We start from the raw sequence: 25,480 nt of genomic DNA on the forward strand, positions 1-25,480 counted from the left end.
AACAAAATCTCTCCCAATCTCTAATAGTAGGATTGTCAAATTGTGACACAGTGAGAAAAATGAAAATGAGATCTTTCATACTAATATTGAGCGCAAGGGCTTCAAGAGCAGAGATATTTGTCTTTTGATTGTCAATAAATAATCTCCACGATTGGGATGATCTACAGTCAAGTTTAGGAGGGTTGAGTATGGCTGAAATATGAGTTTCGGCAATTAATAATGAATTATCGTATCGTTGGGTCAAGAGTTCCCATGCTAACTCAAAATCTCCAGAAGGAGAATTAGAAATTCTGTTAGGTGCTTCTCCAAATAGGACCTGACGCAGGTAATGAAATTTCAATGTATTATCAAGGTTACGGTTATTGATAACAAGACTTGTAAAGGTCGATTTGAAATTGAGCCAAGCGCTGAGACTGCCGTCAAATTTTGGCAGTGGAATGTCCGGTAGGCGAGCGCTCACCATGTGAGGAGAATCAACATGATTTGAGTGAGATGGGGAGCTGACTTCACTTACTCTTTTAGTTTTCAATTCATATTCATATATGGCATTGGAAAGTACAGAATTAACAGTACCAAAATTCTGGCGAATTTGGTGGCACAATTCAATGTCAACAGGCCAACCTTTGTTGGAAAGATTTTCAGTAGTACTATGAAAATTTTTCTTAAGCATTAGCATCTCTTGTTTGAGATCTTCAGCTAAAAAGTAGTCATTACGATTCTGAATTTCTTTGATAACACCATCTTGAATTAATCGAATCAATTGCCGATTGAGAGTGTCAAGATTGTTAGGAATGGTGGGAGACGGACATTGTCTGACCTCACCTTGAGAAACTTCACCTTCAAGGGTGATGAGCGAGTCGTTTGGATTCTCCATACTGAATTGTACAAAATATATATAGACTTGAAAGAATTAATAAATATTTGAGTAATATCAGAATGTATATATACAAATATAATGTTGAATGAATGCAATAAAACGATGTAGCACAATAACTAGCGCAATAAGTACACAATGGTTGATTATAGAAATTGTCAATGATAACTGATCGGTTGATTGTTCAATATAAATGAATGTCATCAATGGTTTGTTGACTTGTTGGTAAAAAATGAATAATAATTGCACAATGAAAATTGCTTGTCAAGATAGCACCAATGAGTGGTAAGTATTAATATTTGCATGAATTCAATGCATTTGAAATATCAAGTAAATTGATGATTAGATAAGTCTCTTGAAAGAAAAAAAAATTGAATAGTAATCCTAAAAAATTTTATGATGCTCACAGAGAAAAGATATTACAAAAGGTATGTCAGTAAAATGAATTTACAGAATTGATAAATGGTTCGGTCTTACAAATTGAATAGCCAGCGACTGATTTGGTCCCCAGATGAATTGCCTTTAGACTTGGCAAGATGCGAGGTGCAGCAGTGTTCTGAATGTTTCTGTGCTTGGAATTGGCTCTCGCTCAGGTCTGGGTCCACGAACAGTTTACAGGTTGGCTCGTTCACTGCGCCGATACAACGTAGTGTACCTTTCTGGCCGCAGTGCTGGTTCACCCTTCGATACTGAAATATATATGAGTCTTATAAGAATGATGTAAGACTAATGTATGCTAGAATGCAGTTGATAAACATGGACGCTGACTGCTCTACCTGTGTTGGGTATATTCAACTAACTACAGAGGACTTGAAAAAATTAAGGTACCCAAAAAAAACTTGAAAATTAGCAATCCAATAAAATAGTTACGAATCACCACAGGATGCCAGACCATCCGGGCCCGGACAAGGACCAAGAAATAATGTTAACTGTCAGTAGATCGGGTTGTAAGGCCGATCTGCAAAGTAGTGGACTGTGTGAAAGTGTATAGATGAGATTTATATCTGATCTAGGCACTGACAGCTCTCCATTATTTGTTATGAGCGGATTTACATACCATGAATGTGTAGATCCGAAAAAAATACCTCTGGTTTGATGTGCGTCTGAGCACAAGTAAAATGCATGAAAGTAGTGCAATAATGATGACCAATAATTGAAGAGTGATAGATAATAAATTTCTTATTATCCGTATGTAATGCTGATAATTGTATGTAACTATTGGAATGCTTAAAATTAATGTAATTGTAATTAAAATAAAAGAATTAGAAATGCACTTGGGTTGTTTATTGTACCTAGGCTTTTTGCTAGTATGTTTAAGATTAGTGATACAATGTTTCAAAATGATGTTACCTCTGTGAGTGTAAAAGATTGAGTAATACAAAGATGAAATTGGAATTTCAATATTAATGCTGAAATACACAATAGAATATATTGACGCTGAAACTAATAACAGAACAATATTGATGTTGAGTAATGATTGAATTGAATGTACAATTTAGCAATATTTAATTGAATAACATTTAAAATACTTGAAAATGATAGTAATGATGAGAATCCTAACCTGACTAATAAAATCAGTTGAGAGAAGGAATTCCTGAAAAAATAGTCCTGCAAATCCCTAACAATCCTAAAGGTATAAAAGTACAAAAATTTATATGATTATGGACAATTACCCAATTTCAAAAATGATAACTAGGAATTCAGTTTAGGTAGAATCCAATCGTACCTGATGCTTTCAAGCTGTTGACTTTGTAACACTGAAAGAGGACAACTATAGCAACTTGGCTATAGTGTACGCAGAAGGAGCAGAAAGTCTGTCCAAAACTGAAGGTTCGATTAATAATCAAAAAATAGAAAAGGTTGAAAAATACCAAATATAATATTGAAAAGAGACGAAGCTCAGCATATTGTATGACATAAGCGGGCTGGGAAATGACAGCTCAATGCATGTCAAATTACATAGGGAATATTACCATATGTAGATCACATAAGTAATAATAATATAAGATGAAATTGAATGATTGATTGATTGATAGTATTCAAATAGTTAATATTCAGGAATAAGATGTTAATCAAGAACCAATTGATGGGATGAAGACTACCAGTAAACACAGTGCCTCTGAAAGGGTAAGTACGAAATGTAAATAATAAAATAAGACTTCCCTGAATAATTTATGATGTGTTGCCGAAGTGATAGGCCTACGGTGACTCAAAATCTGTGGATGAAACTTGACTCCTGTCAAGTACATTGTAGTTGCAGACAGCTGCTGGACTGATAGAAGTTGAATGATGTTGATATCCTGACTATATCCTGATAAATGGTGACTGATGCGGAAGAGAACTTGACTTGAATACGTTGAGATATTGAAAGTTGAGACTGTTCCGATATTAAAGTTGGTAATGAAATATATTGACAAATGGGCACTTCACAAATTGAATGAGTTTCACTGATTGAATGTTAATTGGAAAAATGTTCCACCATGAATTAAGTAGAATAAATGTTTGAGGTTATGTCCTAATGTTGATGTAATTGAAGTGAATAAATATTTGAATAACGAGATAAAATGTTCTTGACAAATGAAATCACTGGCATCAGTAAGAATTGAGATTGATAAAGTTCGACTAAATAAATGATGAGTAGCTAAGACTGAGTAGCGGTTGACGATGAAGGGCAAACTGCACTTGCACAAATTTCCCGAGTTGAAATGTTGAATAAGGTAAGCTGCACTTGCACAAACTTCCCAAGTTGAAATGTATCTCCTACGAGCATACAAGATGAATGAATGAAACCGCTAAATAATGTGTACTGATGCTCAGTAAAATTGAAGTGATAAATATTGAATCAAAAGTTCATGTTGAGAATTGTTGAAAGTTCATGTAGAATTCATGGTGGAAAAGAATGTTGAAATTACTTACAGTTCATAACACTAATATGATGAGTAATTGAAAACGTGGTATGCAGAGAGCATGGCGTGACTTGCAAAAAGGACGCTCAGTAGAAAAGTCCCAAAAGCTATGTTAAAATCATAGGAATTATGGTTGAGAGACATTCACTGATGAAAAATGTGTTGAATGGTTATCGAATAAGCACACAAACTAGGACATAATGATTTATGAAAATGGATAAAGTTTTCCTAAGATGGACGTGTTAAACTAAGATGTTACATTGTATGGCTGTCTAAGGAGAGTGACGCTGTCTTGCTGGCTGGTGAAGAAACAGGAACTACCCATAGCGGAAACATGACGTGAACGGCAGTGATGCACACAAACTCATCAAATGAAGTGAAAATATAAAATTGATATTAAGCGAACTAAAGGTGTTGAGGTTGATGTGAATGTTGAAATATACCAATGGAGGTTCAAAGAGAATGAAATTACAATTCAAAATACTTATAGACAAATATTAAACTAGAAAACACTGAATGAAGCAGACGACAACTAGAGCTACTATCAATCAAGCGATCAATGAAACTGTGATGTCAGAGATCGCATGACAAGTGAAATGTTGTCCAGGGGCTGTAGCAGCAGTAGATTCAAATATTACAAAAACAAGATGGACGACCATAATACTGGCTAAAATATGAGATGAAATCTAACAGTTGGATTTTGGTAAGATCATCTGATGACAAGTCTCAAATTCAAGTCCAGCATGAGACAAACAACCTCCGACGCGAATCACACCTCTATCAATGAATGTAGACAGGCTACGTAGGCGCATAGAACAATCTTCTCCCTTCTCTAATTGCACAAATTCAGATGAAAAATGTATCTTCTGTACCACTTTACATAGATACCTCTCAGCAACATCGAAATCTGATTCTTCTGATTGGGGTAAGATTCATAAAAATTTGAGAACAAGAATTACAATTCTCAAAAGACAACCATAATCCGAACAACGACCAATCAATGAATATATTGCATTGCTGTTACAATCAGGAGATTTTGTGACTGTCAACACTGACGGTTTTTTTTGCCTCTGGTGGATCCACTATCTCTTTCATTTGAGTTTGAACGGGCCAATCGCATTTGTCCTCTGCTATCCATGATGGACCTGAGAGCCACAACGGAAAGTTCACAAGCTCAACTGGTGATAAACCTCTAGACAAACAGTCAGCGGGATTTTCAATTCCAGCAACATGCATCGACTCCTGTATACAAGAATCCTGTATTTTTGCGACGTGATTACCAACAAAAGTTTGCCATTTCACGGATGGAGCATTAATCCAACACAAGGTGACTGTAGAATCAGAGAGTGCGACAATACGAGACACATGACAACATTCACTAATAATAGTGACTCTTGAATTCATGAGTTCTGCCAACAAGAGTGCCGCACACAACTCCAAACAAGGTATTGAAACAACTTTAGATGGTGCTACCTTGGACTTTGAACACAATAATACAACTCTTGGCTCTTCGCTCTCCTTCTGCGACTTCACATAGATAACTGCACCATAACCAGACAATGATGCATCACAAAAACCAATCAAACTGATGTGAGAATCCTGAAACAAACCAACGTGGCGTGAAATATCAAATTTCAACAATAGAGGCAACTCTTTTTGACAATTCTCCCAAAGAGTGCATATAGACTCAGGCGGCTTTTCGTCCCAATCCACTCCTAATTTCGACAGTTTCTGGACAAGACACTCTAGAAATAATGTAAACGGTGACAAGAGACCAAGTGGAACATAGATACGAGCCATCACTGACAGAATAGAATGCTTAGTAGCGACGACCTCACCACTCTTGACTGAAAACTGAAACAGATCAGTTCTAGGTTGCCAATTCAATCCCAAGATAGCCAAGGAGTTGTCTGCTTCGAAATCCTTGTACGAAAACGATTTCTCTTCCTCCGAGAATCTCTCCAACATTGATGGTGAATTTGAAGTCCACTTTCAGAGAAACCTCCTCCCTCGAACAGCTGCTTGGACTGACAATACAGCTCTGCGGCCTCTGACTCTGTGGCGACAGATGTGACTAAGTCATCCATGAACATGTCTCTTGGTATTCTCGCCTTGGCTGCCGGAAAACGATTTCCATCCTCCTCTACAAGCTGGTGGACGGTGCGAAGCACCAAATATGGAGAGCTTGAAACACCAAAAACAACACAATTTAGCTGATAAATTTTGATTGGATCCTCCGGCGAAAATCTCCACAATACACGCTGATAACGATGGCAGGAATCCTCCACTAATATCTGTCGATACATTAGTTTGATGTCAGCAGTTAGTGCAATTGGGAACAAATGAAAATTAACTAACAAAACAAAAATGTCAGTCTGCAATCTGGGACCAGCATGAAGAACCTGGTTCAATGACAAACCAGATGATGTTCTGGAACCAGCATCAAATACAATTCGGATGGGTGTGGTAGTGCTGCTTGCTTTCACGATGGCGTGATGCGGTATGTAGTAACCACCTCGGTGTGTCTGATCTGCTACAAATGACATGTGACCCTGACGTAGGTAATCGATCAATATTTCATGATATGAAATACAAGTATTGCTGTCAAGCTCTAGTCGTCTCTCCAAAGTCAGCAGTCTGCGTTCGGTGACAGCATACGAATCTCCCAAGCTGCTGGGCGGCTCCGCAAATGACAAGGCAACAATAAAACGACCAGAATTCACACGATGCACAGACTTCCGAAAATTTACATCACACTCCAACTCTTCCGGTTTCAGTTGACAGCTTGGTGCAGGGCACGATTCCAACTCCCAAAAACATTCCACAAAACTATCCAACGATGGACTACTAACAAATGGACTATAGATGGCTGTAAATCAATTCGACACATTCGTTGTTGAAGTGAGAATTGGTGCTCTCCCCATCAGAATGTGATCAAAGACACTATTAACAGTCATCAATTTGTGCGATTCACCTGTACTAGGACTCCCACATAGCAAGTGAGGAACTAACTCTGCACCAATGATGCCATCTATTCTACTAGGAAGGTAGAATTTGTCGTCAGCCAGTGTGAGATTTTCAAGATGATGAAGTTTGGATCTGTCGATTTCACAAGAAGGCAACTTGTTGATGACTTTATCTACCACTGTGGCATCCAGCGAAAACTTGATGGTAGGATCCAACTTCGACTGAATCGACACACAAGTACAACCTCGAACTTCACTAGTACCACCACCGAATCCACAAACAATTGTTTTCATGGGCTGGAATGGTAGTCTCAAACGCCGACACAATTTGGCTGTAACAAAATGACACTGACTCCCAGTGTCAACCAAGAAATGAACATCACAAAGCTGATCATTACAATCTCGAACATGTGCAGTGATGGTCGACAACACAACGGTCAAATTTTCTACATCGTTGGATGTAGAACAACAACTAATAGGTGATGTGCCATCTGCCTTGGAGTTCGACGAGGACGCAACACCTTCATTGAAGTTGATCTGGAAAAGTGCAATAAAGAATGATGATATTCTTGACATTGAGCACACTGAGTTCTACTGTGACAATTTCTACTCAAATGATCCACATCAAGACAACAAAAACAACAAAACTTTCCTTTAATCAAACAATAACGATCCCAAGGAGACATTTTCAAGAAACTTGCACAATCTACAAACCGATGACCCGGTTTTGAGCACTTCAGACAATTGGGATTTTTACTAAATGCATCATTAGATGAATCATTAGATTGAACCACAAACACCTTTGATTTATTATCCTTTTTGTGCTTCATATTAAACGATTCAGTCTGTTTCTCATCAGAAGGAAGAGTCTTAATTTGCTTTCCAATGAACTTGACATAATCGGTATAAGTTGGCATAGCCTTGTCACGGACGGCCGATTCAAAATTTCTACGAGAACTTGGAGCAGCAATCTCATCCATGATAGAGGAATATCGAGTCTGACAAATCAATGAGTCGCAATCTCTTCAATGCATTGATTGAACTGCAAAACCCATCCAAAATCGCAATACAACCTGCCTTTGATTCTGATTTTATTAGACAAAATTCAAAAATTTGTTTGAAATAGGCATCGACTTGCGCCCGTGGATTGTTACAGCGGGTCAATAATGCCTGCCAAATTATTTGATAATTGTTAGCCAATGGTGGCAAATGATGACAAATATTTGCTGCTTGTCCAGTAAGTCTACTTACAAGATATTGGACCTTCTGCTGATCGTTCAAATTCTTGTTGTCATGTACCAATGCCTTAAATAGTTCATAAAACACCGACCATTGAGTCTGGTTCCCATCAAATTTTGGAAGGTCGATTTTAGGCAGTACCGACTCGGACACGACCGGCTGTGAACTAGCTGCTGTAGCTGCTGAAGATTGAGCAATAGCAACAGTCGCCTCTTTCTGTTTGAGAGTGTTAGCTGCTACTTCAATATACTGAAACAGATCTAGATGTGAGTCGTTGAATGCTACAACATGGTCTTTATTCAACTCAAGTTCCAACTCATTAACCACTAATTCTGTCTTTTCATAATCCAAAATGGTCTGAGACACCCGAGGATACAAGATTGAAAATTGCTCAGCAACTTTTGGATCAGAGACATTTTTAGACAGGTCATAAATTCTTTGCAATCTGGCATACAATTGTTCCAGTTTAGCGTGATGCACCCTGATTTGTTTCTGTAATTTTTCCTCCATCTTGAACTCATACACAAAAAAATTCAGCCCCGACAATACAAACAACAGACAATAAAACAAGAATGAGTTCAAAAACTAGATGAAAGGAAGAATCACGAGTTAGTAAGTTATCAAAGTTAAACTTTGATTATCAATTCACAAGATAAGTTATTGCTGAGAACAAAACTATATGATTGGATAATGTTCTTCCAACAACTCACAAACAAACGATAACTTGTTGAATTGAACAAACAAAATCATGCTGGTGATTAACCTTCACTAACATGTATAAAAAAAATGGACAATACAAATTCTAACAAACAAACAAATTCCTGAAAAAAGCACAATGAGCCTAGTTTTAGGGAACTACAATTTTAGCTGGAATAAATTTAATTTCAGACAAATACAAATTGACAAGAAACCTTGCTCTTAGAACAAGGCTTCAACAAACTTAAGTTGAGCATGGATCAGACCATTCTCAACATGCCAACATTGGACAAATACAAAACTGCTTAAATCCAATGTGTGTGAATTAATCAACAAATTACAAATTTAAATTCATCCTGGCCAGGCAGGATTATAAAATGTTCTGAACAAAGCTTAGGCTAGAGCTACCAGAGGACTGTAATTTACTATTTAAATAATAAAATCCAAACAAGGGGCAAAATTTAATCTTCAATTTGAGCCAGGTTATTTGTACAGTGAAACTCTGCATTAATGAACAATAAAAAAGAGCAAAAACTCACCAGATTTAATCCAATCTTGACTACTTGCCCTTCGAGGCCTTTATTAGGTGTTTTGGTCAGGTTCAGGGTGGGATGAAATCGGGGAAAAGACAGGTTTTCGCTTCCGGGCTGCCTTTTCACATTCAACTTGCAGGCTATACACTGTGTTTCGAACAAAGCTCAAACTGGATTCTTTATGAATTCCAATCCGATCCAAATTAATTCAATTCAATACTATTTATGCTGTTATATTCATAATTCACACACATGACACTCAAACAATTATTTACAAGAAATTCCTGATCGAAATTACATGACAAATACAATTTTGGACTTGCAACAAGACGGGCTGACAAAACAAAACAGACTGAAAACTAGGACGACAAGGCCAAAGCAGAAGGACGGTCTGCGCTGGTGCAAACACAAGCCTGCTATTGGCAAAAACTGCAGTCTGGCATTCTGGCGCTACAATTCGAATTTCTCTGGCCAGACCAAGTTCAATAATTATTTTCTTAGTCTATATCATGTAAATTCATCTATAATTTTGCTGTATTGTAAGCTATTGTATATAAGTATATAAGACAGTATATATTGTAATCTACATAAATAAAGTACTCAATCAATCAATCAATCAATAAGGATCCAGAGAGCTTCAAGAACTGGCGTTGTAAGTTCTAAGGAATTTCAGAACGATAAATTGGTGAATACCTGTATTCATGACAAGCATTTTAAAAATCAACTAGAAAAAACCATAGTTGGTCTTCATTATTCTCGATTGGATACATGGTTACTGGTAATCAATCATCAACTATCTTTTTGATTCCCTTATTGGTATTCTTCAAGAACTTCACGGAAGCAGCAGTAAGAATTTATGATCACCAGTCATTGAACCCTGTGGTGATTAAATATATATTTGAAAAATTCATGCATCTACCACTGAGCTAGAGCTGCGGTTTGAACCCAGCAATTTTGTGAGCTGGACGGCCTTAACTTTTTGCGAATTTATTTGCAAAATAGGGATTTTAGCAACCACTCTTACAAATATATAAAATACCACACCACATATGAATGGTTGGCAATCTGCATCATTGAATTGATGAATCTTTTGTATAAATCTCATGAAAGGAGAGAATTAGCTAGGAAAATTGTAATTACCCTTATAGAATGAAAGATCTGCTAAAAAAATAGTTAGCACCTGAGCAATAAGGCTTCCTTATCAACAGCTGAGTATCAGATAAGAGTACCGTTCTGTACTACGCATTTTTTCCAGAGAATTATTTAATAAAAGTATAATTATTTTGCAAATTGAGTACAGGTCATTTATAAATTGCTCATTGAACTTTTGGAGGTTACACTTTTGTTAACTATTGATCAGATGTTTTTTAGCAGCTCATACACAGCTGACTGACTCAATACACTATAAATGTCATACCAGGTTTTCATGCAAGCTATAATATTATTTCTAAAATCAAGAACTATTGATAAAGGACAAAGAATTTCAAATAGAAAAATAAAATGTATGTATTATTGTTACAATTATTTATTATACACGAAATTACATTATAATGTCGAATGTTTATAACTAACTAGGTCATAGCATGAATATTGTATTACTGATAAGAGCAGCAAAAATTAATTATAACAGTTCCGAATATAATAAGAATTGTGCAGAAATATTAAATTATAAATTATTGATTCAACTGAGCCACATGGTGAATGAATCTCTTTGGCAAGTCTAAGCCAATCATATGTCATAGAAATAGCACCAAAAGGGATGATCATTTGAAAACATCATATGTTAATCTGTTATCAGACAACAAACCTGCCTTATCATATATGCTAGTGCATGTACACTGTATAGAGGAACTATGTCTAGAGAATTAAGCAATTTAAAAAGTTATACAAATTAAGTTATTATTGTAATTGAAGGAATTATATTTCACTGCTTGCCACTGATGTCATGCCTACATCATAATCATTCTACCAATGACAACTTTCATGCAAATTAATTACACAGAGATTCTCAGAGAAAAGGTTCTAGCCCAAGGCTTAGAAGAAGACACTTCACTTCCTTTTTAATATCCTCACCGTTAAGACCTGTTGAAAGTTACCAAAGAACCATTAGTGAAAGTTTGTTCAATTTTTGTATATTTTATCTGTGAGCCAATATTTGGGCTATTTTATTTGTTATTTGTAAATTTATTTCATCAATCAATAATTCTAGAATTTCAACTTTAATTATTCCCCAATTATTTTGGTGAAGGAGATATTAAATTAAAATTCCACACGTGCTGAGACCGAAGCCTGAACCGGCCACCGATCAAACAAATTTGATCTAAAGGAACCACAACCGCCAAGAGGATTCATGTGAGTTTTGAATTTTGGGGCCCCAATCTACGCTTCGAAAGAAATTACAGTGCAGAAAATATAAAATTTTCTTTGTTGAATTAATGGCCACGCCAACAAGCGCTTATAACCATTAAGATCCTAGATTTTACTTGATATAGAATTTATAAGAACTAGTAGTTGATTAACTATCCTCCGCTGCCAGAACCACGACCCCGAGCAATTTTAAAAATCTTTTATAATCTATTTTTACTTTTTTTCAAAAAACTGTTAAATTTATCAATCATGAAATTCTGTTGAATCATGCATGGTGTCATGCAAGTACAAGAAAACTTCCAATCATTTTTGTTAATGTTAGACTATTCTTAATCTGTAATTCAAGCTTTATATCTGCACTGTCAAATTATACAGGGTGATTCATAATTATGGTAAAATATTTTAATACGTGATAGTAGAGGTAGAAATAAGAAAAAAAGTTCTTATAAACATATATCCATAAACGCTTCATTAGCGAGCTATACAGGGTGAAAGATTTCGCCCGGAATTCAGTTCCTCTGGTGAAATTCACCGATGCTAAATTGTTTGGGGACTGGCTTTTGAAAAACTTATGCAAGATTCATATAGAAAAATATCTGAAAAATTGAATAAAACTAGTCCGGAAGCTGTAGTGTGAGTAGTTTGTGCCAAAGAAGATAATTTTGAATAAAATTTAGAATTTAGAAATAGGCCGACACATCTAGAAAATACCTGAGTCTATACCTAATTCATGCAGGTGAACGGGCTAGAGTCAAGAAAACTTCAATTAATCTTGCCATGCCTGATTTAATAGGTTTATACTATAGAATAACACTACAATTAGAGATAATTGAAAAATAAGGCAAAGATAAACACGAAGGCTAAGTTTTAGAGATAATTCCATAATCTACATTCCTCGACGACTCGGAGCCACAATTTTTAAATATCTATCATGGGAAACTTGAAGTCATGGCCGTTCATAATAGAGAGAGAAAATAATTTATTTTGCTAACTCACTTACAATAATGGCTCTAGTCTATTGCGTATTAAATTTACTATTACAACTTGGAAAAGGCCTGAATTAAAAGGAGTGCTCGGCACACTCCCCCTCCTTCCGGTGTGAAACACGCAAAAAGAAATCTAATCAGGATATGTTACCATAGAGGCATTCTGTATGATTTGGAGAGTCGTATTTCTGGATTGATAGTAGGATCCAATTTGAAGCGGGCCCTCAGTAGCTATGATTAGTGGGGATGGACAGGTTTTTTTGCACAATTACCGAGAAATAAGGAAAAATTTTTGCGCAAATCCCCCTCCCCCTCCCCCTTCCCCCTCCCCCTCTAGAGTTTGCGCATGCGCAAACTCCCCCTCTCCTCACCCTCTCACTCCCCTTCTCCCTCTCCTTCTCCCTCTCCCTCTCCTCTCCCTCTCCTTCTCCCTCTCCCTCTCCTTCTCCCTCTCCTTCTCCCTCTCCCTCTCCCTCTCCCTCTCCCTCTCCCTCTCCCTCTCCCTCTCCTTCTCCTTCTACCTCTCCCTCACCCTCTCCCTCTCCTTATCTTATCTCCCCTCTCCCAGTGAGGATGAGGGGGAGGAAGAGAGAGAGAGTGATCTTTCCCTCTCTCTCAGTGAGGGAAAAAATAATTTCCCTTTCTCTCTCTTTGAGGGAAAAAGGGAAAAAATAATTTCCCTGTTGGAAAAATTAATTTCCCTTTCTACTGTCAGATTAAAGTGAATCTGGTTTGCTTTCCACCCGACAGTTTAGAAGAAGAAGAATTTCCAAATTCTAAAATTCCTCTTCTTCTATGTGTGCTGTACAAACCTGCGGGCATTGCTTTTTTTTTTTTGGTCAAGTGTGCTCTCCGAGAATATCTATTAGTAAATTTAGTACGAACAAGCATTTCAAAAATATTTATAGATATTCTCAGACCTATATCACTTGGTGTGCTCAAATCAACATCATCAATATTTGCATTCACTGTGCAGTTCTCTTAGGAAAATTCGATTTCCACTGACATTAAGTTCCCACGAGCGTGAAAGAAAACTTTTAAGTTTATGCTTGTTTAAGACTAGAGAATACTCATTGGGCAAGTTGATAACCTCTTTAAAGTCTCCTTCACTATCAATATCAATTATGTGTATGCAAATTTCACCACTATCAGGAAATGTGACATTGGTTACAGTAAACCAATCGTAAGCCAAATGGTCAAAACCCCAATTTGCTTGCGGGTCTGCATCAATTGAAAATTCATTAAAGCTTGCGCAATCGAAATAAGCACTCATTTTATCGTCTTATCAGTTCGAACGTTTCAAAGCAAATGACACCTTCTGTTGCTGCAATTCGACGCGTGCTATACTTTCCTTATCTAATGTGATGTTACGTAGTGAAATCCATCGCTCGTGCCAAGGTTATAGAGAGAGAGAAATGGTGATGCGCTCCTATGTGTTTCTCTCTCACACGCAGACTGGTATGCACCCAATTCGGGCCTCCTCGCGCGTTGCTGCTTTTCCTCTGCTGCGAAAGCCATGTGTGTTGAGTTTGCTCTCCTTTACTTCATCATCCGTATACGAGCATATGCCTCTTTCCGCGTAGCGGAGCACAGCATTTTACGAATGAGGAGTAAAGAGAGAATAGAGAATTCATTCCGTTCTCCACTATGATCGACCGTTCACTACTACTAGCAGTTGAATTGGATGCTACGAAGTCTGCTTTCCCTCGCCAGCTCTGCTTTCCCTCGCCAGCTATGCTTACAATTAAATTGTTACCGCTCGTTATAGATTTTCTTTTGGGGCTAATACAAACCCAGCATATTGACCAAGACCCATTTTCGATGTAATCAAATCTCCCACCTGTTCCTCAGTCAAATTATGTTGTTTAGCCTCTATCCAATTCATATTAAAACTAACTTTTGCGTAATTCCTTACAATATCGTAGGCCATTTTGTGAATGAATAATTTTAAATAATCTATAAAAGCGGGTGAACATTGCAGTTCTCATCACAGTATCTTTTTCAGAATTTGTAATCAAGGTTGTTAGTTCATCATTAACCTTTTTAACAGCAAGATCCAATTCATCTTTCTTAATAAAATCTTTTAAATCAGTTTTTTGTGCATATTGCTCATTAATTTGTTTAATCAGACCATTAACAGCATCCTTTGTAACGAATTGTTTAATCCCATCAAAAATAGTAGCTTTTATTGCGTCTGCCATTCCAGATAATCTTTTTTCAAATTCTTCCTTAGTTGTATTTTTACTAGTCAATTTCTCCAAAACAGTATCTAAATATTTATTATCAATTACTGACGGTTGTGTTTCATTTACTTTAGTAAAAATTTCTGTACTAAGCTGTTTCAGTTTTAGTGTTAAGATAGTTTCTGTCCAAGATCTCTAAATTTTTAATTTTATCAGAAATGGCTTTCAATTTTTCGTCCAAATAAGATTTATCAACCTTATTTTTGTCAATACAGTAGCCTCTCTCTTAACCGGACACCTTTTAACCGGACATCGGTTTAACCGGACTACACTCCACGGAAGTGACATCTCTTTAACCGGAAAATAATTATCAGCACATCGGTTCAACCGGACTGGATTGGCAGGAAATGGAAACTGCTGTTATAATGGCTGTTTGGTTTTAAATATTTCAAATGTAAAAAGGCTTAGCAACTAACTATTTTCTTGTGTTTTGTGTTCACAGATATCATAATAAAGCGTCCAGTTTTATTATTTTTACGTAAAAGTCATTATTGGCTTATAAACTACAAAATATGCGTACCAATTTAACAACTTTTAGGGAACGTCGGTTTTAACCAGAAAAAACGTTATCCGGACTGGCCTCAGTCCCGATGAGTCTGGATAAGAGAGAGGCTACTGTACTAACCAACTGGGTTGAAAAGGTATCTGATAAATTTTTCACTTCTCCTAATGCACTCTGTAGAGTTTGTGTTCTCTCTATGATAACTTTATCAATATTTGCACTAAAATTCTGTAATGAACTTTTAACAGCTTCACTGATTCCCTGCTGATTTATTGAATCAATTATAGTCTGTGTTATGACATCAATATTACAGGAAACCTCAGCAGTTGAAGCGGTAGCAGTAGGTGTTTCAATCCGTCCGAATCGATGCAAGGTCATCGTGACACTAAATAATTAGTTTTGCTTCTCTGAGCTCTTCTAGTATAGATGAAATCTCAACATCATGAGCAGAATTCCCAGAAGCTTTTGAGGAATAGAGTAAATTTAATCTTTCCACTAGTTCATCAAAACTATCAAAGTATTGGTAATTTCTTTCATGAGAAATATTTTTTGCAAAATTCAACAAACCTTGTCCCTTCTTTTTAACAAGTTTTTTACTGGGAAATAATTTCTGAATCAATTGCGATTTAATTCCATGATTACGTTTAACATAGCCTCTTCGATCTAAATGTACGCAGTAAGTAATAAGATACGTTTGTACTTGTCAAGGTCATCATTATTATAAAGGTTTCTGTTTGGTCTCGCTTTGAATAATAATTCGAGTAATCCGCGAGTTAATTGAATTCTTTCTTTATCAACATCTATATATCCATTATCAAATATTACCTGTATATCACCGATATAATACTTTTCACTTTGATGTTTGTATGAAACTCCATAAGTAATTGAATTATTCAACTTTTCGTTATGAAACACTGTTAGGTATTTGCTCAACAAATCATTGATTCTGCTAGCACCAAGTGAACTCCCATCATCATCATCATCATCATCATCATCATCACCATCCTCCTCTCCCTCTTCCTCATCTTCATACTCATCATCATCATCATCTTCATTATCAATTTCCATACTCTCTTGTTCCTCTTTTACTTCTTCCTTTTTAGGTGTAAAATCATGATTAGAATGCAATGTAGATTTGGTTTTTCCCAATTCAATTATAGGTTCAATTAATGGCGAAAGAGATTTCCTATTGAATTCATCCGTTCGTTTTTCAAAATTAATAAGGCTTTTATGCTTGTCACTAATCACCTTTCGTAATGTCTTAATCATTTCTATTAAATTCTCCTTCCTGTTATTTACTAAGCTATTTCCTCTCCTCTTCCTCCCCCTCCTCCTCCTACTCTTATGTGTTTTAGACAACATGACTGCACAAAGAATTATACTCTACTGAGGGGAAAGTATCGTGTCCAGTGAATCCTGATATTTTCCTTCCTTTATAGTACATTCTTTTAAAATTGTAAGAAAGTTATGCGGTTTACGATTCCAAACTGTATGACAAAGTTTACTGAAATCTTTATAAGACATATCTCCTCCAACATGATCTCTGTGAATTAATTGAGACTCAATAAATCCATTTTAAAAATAATAATCATATTTGCGTTATCCCTAGTGAAATGTTTCTGTGTGGCACCATAACTCTGAATTAAATATGCAGTATCAATATTACGATGACGACCCATTGTAAAATATTCTCTAATCTGTGGGACATGGGAAAGTTGCAAATCATCAAATATAACTAAGCTATACTCGGGGATTCGGTTAGGATGTGGAATTTGGCTCACATCATCTTTCATGTGAAAACCGATATTTTTCAAACCTGCAAATACCTGTTTTAAAAAGACATATTTTGGTTGATATAAACTTTTACTAAATAAGTAAATGTGCTTAAATTTTAAACCATTTTCAGCAAATACTAAATTAAATAAGAGATTTGTTTTTCCTCCAGCACTAGGAGGAATTTGAAATTCCCAAAAGGGAGGGGTCTGCTCATAGCTTCTGAGTATAAACTGTTTGCATCGATATAAAGCAGATAATTAGACGGTTTTGAAGGATCGTATGTTTCGGGTAGATGTTTGTTATTTGCTTCGCAATAACGTTTACCGATAAATGACACCCCACCCCTCATCCCGGCCTCAAACATAAGATGCATGTCCGGATCTGTAAGTAATTGCAGTTCGACTTTAGTGTGTTTCAGCATGCAATTCCAGGTGAAGTGCGCGAGAGAAAGAAAATGGGTCACATCAAGACCGTATGAGCTAAAAAGCGTAGACCTCATGGATTCAAAAACTACCGCTAATAGCATTACATCCAAACATAAATAAAAATCGTGATATTCACCCAGATTTTTCAGCTTGAATGTTGAGAACACTCTTTGCGCATGCTCATATTCTTCGCGAGACAGAGGTGTATCAGTTAAGTCGTTATGAAAACATTCAATGGGAGGGAGCGATGTTTCCGCGAATTTTTCGGGACAGCTCATGTACGAGTAGGGATATACTCCTTTTTTCAACAAGAGCTGTCTGTGTTCGCGAGGTGGATCATGAAACACCGAAAATAATCGTTCGAACTTCTTTTCCATGTCTGTACTTTCTACCAAATTACGCACCAATACTTCCAAGGATTCAGACATAAACTTGTAGGAATCTAAAAATTTAATTTTGCCTACTGAAAGTGTCAAAAATCTCTCTGACGTATTTGCGATGCAGGATATTTCTTTTTTACATTTACTTAGCGATTTCAGGATAAAATGCCAATCAAAACCGGAGAAATTATGGAAATAACACGAAATGTACTCCGGAGTACGTGCTGTTAAATTGCAAGAAACATGTGCTGCACATAGGTAATTACCGGTTTCATGTGCATGGTGACGACATTTAATATCGGTTTCTGAGAACGGTTCAGCACAAAGCCCGCAGTTTACTGAATTTTGAAATTCGCGCTCTTCACTTTCGGACAAATGTTGCATCGGAATTTCACGTTTCATATCCTCATACAAAATTTCGCCAAGATCTGTAATTTCCTGAAGAAATTTCTCCATGATTTTTTCGTCTAAACTACTCGATCTATGGAGTACAGGTCCGTAGGCGATTTCTCCGTTACATCTATAACAACAAAACAATACCCGCAAGGAATATGCCGCGCCGTTTTCTTTGTGTAACTACAAGTAACTTCATCAGAATCGGAATCATCATCATCATCATCATTATCAATATTCACAACGTATGTTTCTAAATCCGCGTAAATGGTGTACTTTTTCTTCAACGTCGCGCCTAGTTTCTTGAATTTAATTGTCTCTCCGCGTTTAGGATATGAAACGCGCTGAGATTCAAACTTGGAACAAAGTTCCATATGCTTCAACAAATTTGCTTTCCCATCACAATTTTTAGTTTTGTTTGATATGAACCGGTGAAAACAGAAATTGCATACATGTACTTGACCCTTGTGTTTTGAAAGGTGACAGAAAAGACGCGATAAACCGTTTTTCCCGTTCGCGGTATTTACTAAACAATAATGAGTTTTTCCTGCATCGCCTTTCAACATTAAAAGATTAATTTGGTGTTTACGAGTGCGGAAAATGCTTGTACGGAAGGGGAAAAATTTTTTGTTGTCACACACGATGACGTGAATTGCAATGTCCGGATTGAGTATTTCAAATTTCTTAATATCACGTGTCGTCACCGGGAAATTTACACCTCGCATATTGAGTCTGTGAGCAAACTTGCTCAAATACTTTACAGTCAAGTCCGAGTTCCTTGGCTTCTGATGGAAATACACGAGCACTGACCATAAAAAACATTTTTCGTCTGAGAGATTTTTGACATTTATAATACAATTTTTGTTTTTCAAAAACTGGGGTGTTTGAATGAAACTGGATGTGTATATAGGATTAAATTTAATCACATTTACATCCAGTGATTCAATTTTCTTTAGCACCCATCCACTCCCATGTCTTACGAAATTTTCGAAAGATGAGAGGATTTTTCTCACAGCCAAGAAAAAATGCTCATTAAAATCTTCATAGTTCTCAAGCACGTTTAGCGCTATGTTGGAGTAACTATGTAGATTTATTAGAGATGAAACAGACTCATCAACCTTGTCATCCAGCACCACTAATTTATACAATAAAACGTTTAAAACTATGTACCACTTTACATTTGCATCATACCGTGCCGCATGCTCCCTAATTATCTCGAAAACTCGAGTTTTCGACCTCTCAAGCACATTCTCAATGTCAATATCCTCGTCATCGAGGGTGATGCGATGGCGGACTGCGCTTGAATTGATGCCACGAAGTCTGCGTTCCCTCGGCATGATGCTGAAAAAACAAAAGAATAATGATCAGGATGGCATAGGCAATTAATAGTGTAAAGGAGTACACAATCAGTTGTGAATTAGCATTCACGATGTTATCACAAGGACAGATAATGTTGCATGAAAGATTGAGATTATTATCTTTTGATAGAAGATGGTTGAAATCTTCTCCGCATTTGTCCGCGGAAAACATGGCGAAAGAGGGATTTATATTCTCATCTGCACCAGACATTGTGCGATGTGTATTTTGTTCAATTTATTTGGGAAAATGGGAAGAAAGTGACATACCAGCAATAGAACATGCAAGGTTCAGCCCGAACTGTAGAAGGAAAGGAAATATAACAATTGAAGAGGAGAATTACGATAATAATATTCTACGAGAATATGAAGAAAGATATTCAACTTTTAATTGTGTAGAAGATTCATCCGTTCAAGGAGAGTATTTTGAAAAGCATCATCATCTACATTGCGACTTTTGTAAATCATTATGCAATAAAGCAGAGTATTTTGCGAGAAATGGTTATTTCTTACATAAAAATCCATTCTATTTGCAATGTGTCTATTGCAAATATTATCGAAAATCCATTTGAAAAAGTAATACATTTACCGTTTTGTTTATATGAAGAGTGTGAGAAAGAAGAGCGGGGCTTGGATGTTCCGGATATACCGTATCATAAAGATGAAGTAAAATCGCATGCATGCAGTATATTGTAGAAGGTTTTTTCTCCTCTGAGGACAAGAACTGTCCTCGGAGGAGAAAAACTGTGCTCGGAGGAGAAAAACTGTCCTCGGAGCATAATTTTCCTCCTCAGAGGATAAAATCGAAGTAAAAATGTACTTACATGTACTGGTTGATGCTGCGTGAATCTCCTCAAGTGTAGAGGTGTAGATAGCGGCCTATGCTACAGGTGTAGATAGCGGTCTATGGTATAGGTGTAGATAGCGGCCTATGGTATGATTGATTCCTCTCAGGTGTAGATACTGCCTTTGACTCCTCGAGTTGAGAGGTGAGAAAATGCTGTGAAAACAATGAAATATTTAATAACTGTAACCAAATATATATAAGTAGAGTACTATAAAGTACAATAAATTTTCGCTAGAGTGTGCTTTTCATAATAATAATAATAAGCTAGAGCAAGCTAATCTGTTAGTAGTGATCTTGTCTTTGCTGATACAACATCAAGCTACTGTACTGAGATGGATAATGTGTTTGGTGTGGGATCAGTGGAGTCTGAGTTAAAGTCTTCAGATTTGTGCGTTCAATTCATTATAGATAGACATTTTAATCAATTAAGTGAATACCATTCTGTTCCTTTAGAAAAAATGAGATATCAATATAAATTAAGTGAACTCTTGGACATGCACCTAGATATATTGGACCAGTTAGCAGAAAAAGGATGGACAAATCTACAATATTAACTTTTGTGAGAGATTATGAAAAATTAGGAGTTTGGCATAGTGATAACTATAATCATATTCTTGTTTGTGAAATAGAATTAAGAAGGTTATAATAGAAAACAATGCTTATTTAACAAAAGAACAATTAAATAAACTTATCTGGAATTTTTTACGAGATTCTTCAGATGAAACAGGCTTAGAACAAGATTGACAAAGAAAGATCAAAATCAAGTATGTGTGCAATATTGTAAATAAATGAAATGCATCAACTTTGCTACTGGTTGGTTAAATATTAAAATGCGTTATCTCATTGATGATAGAAAACACTGACAAGATAAGATTCATGTTTGAAAAATGAGCTCCTCTTACTTCCATGTTGAAGGATCTAACATGAAGAACAATATTGTCCTCGGAGAAGAGGAAAATTTAAGTAAAAATGAACTTACATGTGTTGATTTGACGAAATGAAATAATCGGATATGCTTCTCTCAGCTCCTCGACTCGGTTCAGGTATTGTTCCAGCTTAGCTCCTCGGCTATGATTTTCTCGATGCAGGTAAGTTTCCCTCACGAGAGCACAACTGCTTATGAGACCGAGTTGTGAGGTGAGAAAATGCTGTGAAAAACAATGAAATATTTAATAACTGTAACCAAATATATAGTGTGAGATAGAAATGGTTGAAGGCTGACGTGTTTGTAGTTGAGCTCCCAGTTTTAGTGCTTGTTGAGTGGATTTTTAACCGTATTTTCTATTGAAATTTGGCATATCTGTTGATTATTACATTTGTCACAGATCTACCTTATCATTTTTTCATTCACATCTGATTCCTACGCAGTTAAATAGCATATACTGATATTCGACATGAAATCTCAATCTCCGGCTTTAACTCGTTCCGCTGCCAGTGCCAACTCCAACCAAGATAAGAACCTGGCTATCGCTCCGTCACCGGCTAAGCAGAAGCAGCAACATCAACAGCAGCAACACAAGAAGCAGCAGAAGTGCCAGGCCCGGCCGCATTCTGCAGACGGCGTCCCGGTTGCTATGACAACAGAGAACCAGATAGCAGCCGCCCTTGAAAAACTGCTGTCAAACGAAGCCTTCGTTGACAAGATTGCTGCCCGCCTGGAGGAGCGTTTGTGCGAGCGACTATCTGCCGAGGTTAGCGCTAAGGTGCTTGCCGAACTTGACGGGCGACTCGAGGCTATGGCTGACGAGACTAGGAGGCTCGCGAGTGAGGTGGATACCCTCAAAAGTAACATCGCAAGGCTGGAGGAGGATTTCGATTCTCGTCTAGACGAGCTAGCTCAGTACTCGAGAAGAAATAATATTCGTGTCTCGGGTATTCCGGAGGTTCAAGGTGAGAATGTGACCGCCACCGTCGTTAGTCTCCTGAATGAGAAGCTGAATGTGGGAATCTGCCCGGACGACATCGACAGATGCCACCGTGTCGGTCGCCCGACCCACCTCCACCCTCCTGCTGCTGATGACTCGTCTTCTACTCGTGTGGTTCACAGACAAATTCTCATCAAATTTGTCAGCTACCAAAAGCGAAACTTAGTCATCACGGGCAGACGAAATTTGAAGGGTACGGGATTCTCCATTCATGAGGACCTTACCATGAAAAGACGTACGTTTTTCAAAGATTTGTGTATCAAGATTGGATTTAAAAATGTGTGGAGTCGAGATGGTGTTGTGTTTTGGAAAAAGAATGGGAAAACGGTCTCTCAGTTCTCCAAAGCTCGCATTCGTATGAATGAAAGTGAGTGAGTGTTTGTGCCCTAGTCTACTACATGATTAAGGTATCTATATCTATAGCCAATTTTGTTTAATTCATTTTTTTTCTAGTATTTAAAATTCTTTATTATTCTCTCTTCAACTTGTGCTCGCGTCCTGGGTGTCTTGATTTTTCTGTTAAACTACTCAACGAGTATTTTCTATTAGTTTTATTATAAAGCTTCTATTATTTTTATTATAAAACATATTTATTATTATTTTCATTATAAAACATCTTTTTATTATTAGTAATCAGGATTTCTTGATGCGTGAGTGTCTGGTTGGAGATTAGGATTTCTAAGTTTAGTTTTCATATTTTGCCGAGGTAACTACGGTAGTTTCGTTATTTTATAATTGATTTTATTTGCATCAGATATGGTCATCTTTTTTCTCTCTCTAATATGAATCATTACGATAAGATTGTGGAGACTCAACGTGCATATGTTGGCTTCTTCTAAGCTTTTTCATATCTTCTTAACTTTCCGTTTTCTTCTTTCTTCTTTCTTCTTTCTTACTTTTTTTAAGTATGGTTCTTGTCAATGACGTTGACGAACATATTTCCCTCGAATGTTACAATACTATTGAAATTGAGAATATTTTCCAGTGTCGAACTGAGTTGTTTGGTAATAGAGAATGCAACTCTTTTTTTAATGTCATCCACTTAAATATTAGAAGTTTGAAAAAAAACTTCGATCAGTTCTCTTACGTAATTAGTAATTGTTCAATTGACTTTCATATTATAATTCTTAGTGAAACTTGGGTGGTCGATGATGATGAATTCAATTTTAACCTAAATGGTTATTCAGTAATTAATAAAATAGGAAAAATCAATAAATGTAACGGAATCTGTATATTTTTTAAAAGTAACTTGATTGTAGATGAGCTGAATTGTGAGATTAATGAAGCCAACTCTATTTGTTTGGATGTACAAGTGCCAGGAATTAGCGAAAAGATAACTGTTATCGCTGTTTATAGATCGCCTTCATCCAATGTTGATATTTTTCTGAACAGCTTGAATGACTGTTTGTTAAATCTAAGGAATAAATCTAACGTAATATTCGCTGGTGACATGAATATTCATTTGAATAGAAATACTAATTTAGCCAGTGAATATTTTGAAATATTATCGTTAAATGGTTTGAAATCCTACATAAATAAACCTACAAGAATTTATAACAATACTGAATCATGTATCGATCACATTTTTTTCAAGAACTCTTCGTTCAATTCTGATAATGTTATCAGCTCTATTATGAAAACTAATATAACTGATCATTTTTGTACTAGTGTTCACGTTGATCTTGCGGCTGATATTGATGGGTCTGACAAACCTATTAATTATTACAATAAAGTTGATTATGATAAATTATTGTCTTCTATTCAAAAAGAAAATTGGAGTGAGGTGTTAAGCCCTAATTTACACTTGGATGATCAAATGCTTTTTTTGACTGACAAGATTTCATCCCATGTAGAACGGGCTACAGTTAAAGTACATATTCCACATAGATTAAAACCTTTGAAGCCTTGGATCACCAGGGGACTTATTGTGGCAATTGCTAAACGCGATAAACTTTTTAAAAAGCTCTCTAAACAGCCTTCTAATGTAATATTAAAAGCCGAATATATCTCTTACAGAAATATGCTTAATAAATTATTAAAACAGTGTAAATGCGACTATTATAAAAACAAGATTGATCAGAATAAAAACAATATTAGGAGAGTTTGGGACTCGTTGAATGAATTATTGGGTAAGTGCCGTAAAAAGGTTGTTCCTAAAATTGATGCAGACATCTTAAATCGTCATTTTGTTGAAGTAGGTAAAACTTTCGCTGAAAAGCTGATAAGTAATAATCCCAATGCATCTGATGGTAATCTGTTCATGAACTCTTCTGTAAATGGTCATGGCTCCTTTTTCCTATCACCCACAAACGAAAGTGAAATATCAGCTATTATTAACTCTCTCAACAATAACTCTGCTCCGGGAATTGACAAAATAAGCAATAGAACATTGAAAATTATACTTCCACACATTGTTAAACCATTAACAGTAATAATAAACCGTTGTTTTTTAGAAGGGCACTTCCCTGTTAGTTTAAAGTTAGCTAATATTATACCGCTTCATAAGATGGGGGATCCTAAGGACCCAACCAATTACCGCCCAATCAGCCTGTTAAGTGGTTTCTCAAAAATAATGAAAAAGTAATCAAGTCTAGATTAATTGGTTACTTAGTCAAACACGAGGTCATTCATAAACAGCAGTATGGCTTTCAGACTAACAAAAATACAATTGATTCTATAACTCTCTTAACTCAAACAATTGCCAATAACTTCACTAATAATAAGAAAACAATAGCCATTTTCCTGGATTTAGCTAAGGCCTTTGACACCATTCCTCATTCAAAATTACTGAACAAGATGGAGAAATTAGGAATTCGTGGTGTACCCCTCAGATTATTCACCAGTTACCTGAGTGATAGACATCAAAAGCTTACCTTAGAAAATAAAACTAGTTCTAGACTTTTGAGTGATTTTGGTCTCCCACAGGGCACGGTGCTATCTCCTATCCTTTTTCTCATTTACATTAATGATTTAATCAAACTTGATATTGAGAACTGTGTGACACTTGCTTTTGCAGATGACACCGCCTTAATATTTACTGGTAATTCATGGGAAGAGGTTAAAAGTA

Source organism: Nilaparvata lugens, chromosome 2, assembly GCF_014356525.2.
Source record: "Nilaparvata lugens isolate BPH chromosome 2, ASM1435652v1, whole genome shotgun sequence".
Taxonomy (NCBI): domain Eukaryota; kingdom Metazoa; phylum Arthropoda; class Insecta; order Hemiptera; family Delphacidae; genus Nilaparvata; species Nilaparvata lugens.